Raw genomic sequence first — 4,924 nt, forward strand, 5'->3', positions numbered from 1 at the left:
TGCTATTTTTTGGTGTCCATTCCACCCATACTAATTTTCACTCGTCCATTTAAACCATGTTTTAAAAATATTTGAACAAGTGACCCATTTTCCGTTCATTTTTGATCTCGCGCTGCGTGATCAAAAGAAATTTCAAATATCAAGGAGCATTGTTATTTCGGAAAATGGTCATTTGTCCAAATTTTTAAATCACGGTTCAAATGGACGAGTAAAAAATAGTTTGGGTGAAATGACCAAAAAAAAATAGCAAAATGAAACTGGATTCATCCTAGCTTAAATTTAAAAAATAACAAGGATGAAACTGGATACATCCTATGTAAATTAAAAATAAGAAAAAATATTTGAAAATGGGCACGATGAAACTGCTTACATCCTGCCTATTTTTATATTTTTGTCCATTTAAACAGTATCAAAATCTAACTGTCCATTTCACATAGGAATTGTTGGTTTTGATCTTTTTAACCAATTTTATGTTGTTATTTTGCCATGTGGATTCTTTTGCTGACTAATTTTCTACATTCTTTTGCAAACATATACAGACGATCCGTCACGGATTGATTTCGTCAGCTTAATTTTGAACAATCTTACGTTAATAACGATCTAGTCATATATACCGAACTCGACAGGATCGATTGAACGTGAAGGAATAAATGGTGGTAAAATTGTTACTTTTCATGGATCAACGTTTGATAAGCAATCGAAAGTTCATCTCTTAAGTGATTAAGTAATCTCAGCAATCGATTACTTAGGCATCTCTGTTTTTACTTTTACACCAAATTAAGGATATATGTTTTCTTACAAATAGTTGGAATTAACCAACATGTGTACAAGATTTGAACGAATAACTTATGATACTTGTTAATGTTATTTTCAAGATTAGAGTGTATTAGATTTAACTCACCTTTTAATTACTCTTGACACAATGAGTTTTACGAGGAGAAATGTTAAACTGGCCGTGGTTTTTAAGGAATACCCCGTGTGAGAGAGTGCTGAGATCCACTTTAGCCCATTACAACTCCACAGTGGTAAGATGCTTGAGGATATATCTAGGGTGATCAGTCTGGTATCGTTGCTTTATGAATTTTCTCCATCAGCCACGACTGTTTTAACGATCATTTTTAAATGGTTTAGCTGCATGCATTATCGCATCGCTAATCAATGATCATAGCATTTTGCATCCTTATCAATGGGACAGTTAGTTAGAAGTACGTACATAAAGTGTAGTCAATTTTCACAACAGTTTTTCAAATTGTTTCAGTGCGGTCGACAAGTAGGTAGCATGGTGAAGATGCACACGCCAAATCTAATTCTTTCATTGATCAAATCAAAATGTTATCCAAACCATTTCCGATTCTAGCTAACAAATACCATTGAAACCCTAATTTAATTTGAACAAAACCTACTAAAAATTTTCGGCTTTCAAGAGTTGAACGGAGATGGGTATGGTTTGTGAAGTCCTTTATTTTTTTAATTTTTTCTGAAATAGGTTTCTGAAGTACTTCCTTCTTAGCTTCTGCATCTAACTACGAGTAATTTGCTCCAACAGTATCAACCTTGCTAGACTATCTAGCTTCTCAAAATGAGTATCAACCAGGTGGATCCTACCTAAATGCCATGGATCGGTGTGGGAGCAATACGTAAGAGCTATTTACATGGCTATCTTGAAAACAGCTAGCCAGCAATATATTATATCTTTTCACTGGAAATATGGGTTTACTCTTGAAACCGCCCATATGAACACCAGGATGGTTAATCATGTGTATTACAAGGATCCAAGAATGGTGGTTGGATGTTGTTTGTACGGACGTAAATGGAAGTAGCAAATTCTTTGACAAAATTTAAACATATCTCACTAGCGATTCTTTGACAAAATTAAAAATGTCTAACTAGCGATAATTTGACGGTCTCCGGTCTGTCGGCCATTTGTATCCACGGTACTAAAATTCAACAACTTCCTGTATCATTTGACCGACGGATATGGAGTTTTTTACGGATAGGATAGGGCTATATATGGCAGTATTAGTACCTACTATAGATGGTCCTCGAGAAAATTGCCAATTTGGGCATGTACTTGAGTTTATGACGCTGACTTTATGATAAACAAAAAAAAAAGTGAGAAAAAAAAATCCCCACGATGTGATATTTCGATACCGTCGTACGTTGGATTTCACATGGCTAGTCGCGTAAAAGAAAATTTAGACATGTACAACTCATAATGCCACAGTGAACAGTTAATCAACTTATTTCTATATAAACTCGTTCGACCAACATGGATTCAGCATCAGTTTCTCTATTCTTCTATAGTTCGACTTCCATATTCTTTTGTGCATACATTAGGGCAACAATCATCAAACATCAATGGCTCAAAATGGTGATTTTGGTATAGTTGGGAAACTTGTAATTGAATTGGAGGTCAGTTCCCCTGCTGATAAGTTTTATACTATTTTCAAGCACCAAAAAGATGTCCCAAAGGCAATTCCTCATCTTTTCACTGACGGCAAAGTTATCGAAGGAGATGCAAGCCGCTCCGGTTGTATCAAGGAGTGGAACTATGTCCTTGGTATGTATAAATACACTATATATTGCAATTTTAATCCATGTAGTTATGCATGATTTGATTTGTTTGATTTATGTTTTGCAACTTCACACCAGTCGTGCATGCAGAGGGTAAGACTATATCCGTAACAGAAAAAACAACACACAACGATGAAACATAGACGTTGCATCACCGTATATTCGGAGGAGATTTGATGAAGGATTACAAGAAGTTTGATTCAATAATTGAAGTTAATCCAAAGCCAACTGGACACGGAAGCATTGTGACTTGGTCTTTTGTGTATGAGAAAATCAACAAGGATTCCCCAACTCCCTTTGCTTATCTTCCTTTCTGCTATCAGGCTATTGAAGACATCAACAATCACCTAGCTGCTTCTGAATAAATTATGGATATATGACATCTATGCATGAATCCAAGTGTAACTTGCTGTCATATAAGCCAAATTAATATCTAAATAAATCATAGAAGCTTTCTATGGAAAATAAATAAATATGCATAAGCCATAACTATATGGCTTCTATGTATCCTATCTAAATAAATAAATATCATATGTCAGATTGCTCTATGAAAAATAAATAAATACTAGATTTTGTGTCCGGGCGTAATTTGGTTTACCAATTCAATCTACAACTACAAATACAATGTATAAATGCCTCTTTCTTTGAAACATATTTTGTATTTGGTAAAGCTCGGCTTCGCCTCGCCCAGTCCCCATTTGATTTGGTAAAGCTCGGCTTCGTCTCGCCCCAGTCCCGATATGATTTGGTAAAGCTCGGCTTCGCCTCGCCCCAGTCCCGATATGATTTGGTAAATATCGGCTTCGCCTCGCCCCAGTCCCGATATGATTTGGTAAAGATTTTGTGAATTCAGCCAGCGCCTCCGTATATGCAAGTTAGAGATTTTGTGAACTGACCTGCAAATGTATATGCAAGTTTCAGGCTTTTCCCACTGTATAAACCTTAGAATCGAACCTTATTTAAGTTTTCTTTTCAAAATTTCAAAAGAAAACTTACATGTAACAAAAGAAGACTTACCTGAATGGAAGAATCACTGAAGATCGAAGTTAGAATGTCAGGAGAGAACGTTTGTGAAGAGTATTAGGGCTTAGATGTTTTAGACGGTGTAGGATGTAAAACTCGTGCGTTGGGTTTTTATCTAACCAATAAAAAAAAGGAAAGAAGATAAAGGTACACAGAGAGAGGTAACAAATTGTTTGTATACCTTGACTGACTTAGCAAAGGTCCTCTGTTTGCAGGTTTGCATAATCTGGTCCATGTCTGGGATTCTGTTCACATTAATACCCGGGCCAGCAGCAGAATACGACAACCTCTTTGAAGCTCTTACTTGGGAAGTAAAATTTCTCAGAAACCTGCACACAGTTATGTCTTCTGCTCCTACAAAATCATATCATAGTTAAATGAGAACTTAAGAGAATGGTATATGGACTCTGAATTTCGTACTTGAAACTTAAGAAATATCTAGACAAACAAACGTTAAGTTTTTGAATTTGTATTTCTGATCCTTTTCGTTCTCTCACTCACTCCACCTCTCTTAAATCTATTATAATTCCTCCTCTAATTTCTTATAGGATAAGAAATTGCATACAAAATCAACATTAAAGATATGAGATTAGAGCTACCAAAACCCTATAACTATAGGTATTATGGGTTGGCGTCTCATGGATTCATCCATTTTATGAAGGGAACCAAGAAGTTGCAGGCTCTGGTAGTCTTTAGTTGTATACTGCAGTAATAATAGAAGGGAAAAAAAGTATATTCACCAGCATTCCCTGTGGTGCAACTCAATCATCCAATCTACCAATTGCGTTCTGCAAGGAACAAAAACAGAAATTTCTATGTGACAAATATATGTGAGCTTCACAAATTTCATTCAGATTTACACACAAATAATAAGGAGCAATTTTTAAGCAGAAATGATGATATAAAAGATAAATAACAATAACTAAGAAAATAAAAAGAAACAAACTCACCATGGCCAAAACCAAAGAAAAATCGACAACAAATGTATCTTCGGTTTCACCACTGCACCCCAAATAGGAGAAGTTAGTATAACATCTTATATATGAATATTTTTAAATACATAAAGTTCAGCAAAGAACCATCTGTTGCTAAGAATGTTTTTAAATACATCCTATCCAGCTTCAATGCTCACATGCACAGAACCAAATTGGTTAACCTTTGCGGAAAAGCAGAGGGCATATTTACAAATTATCATGTTAATGTTTTAGAATACTAAAAAATGTTTCATGAAAGGTACTTGTCAAACCTTCAATAAAAAGCCTTGGCAGGACTTCACCTTGAATTCCGTCTCGACACACACTGTGAACCAAACAATAAATTGAAGTAG

General features: G+C 35.3%; 1 pseudogene; it reads left to right on the forward strand.

Moving 5' to 3' along the window:
- Nucleotides 1–2,296: 2,296 nt before the first annotated feature.
- On the forward strand, nucleotides 2,297–3,187 carry LOC113342521 (annotated as a pseudogene).
- The last annotated feature ends 1,737 nt before the right edge of the window (nucleotides 3,188–4,924 follow it).

This window comes from Papaver somniferum, unplaced genomic scaffold, assembly GCF_003573695.1.
Source record: "Papaver somniferum cultivar HN1 unplaced genomic scaffold, ASM357369v1 unplaced-scaffold_43, whole genome shotgun sequence".
In the NCBI taxonomy this organism is placed as follows: domain Eukaryota; kingdom Viridiplantae; phylum Streptophyta; class Magnoliopsida; order Ranunculales; family Papaveraceae; genus Papaver; species Papaver somniferum.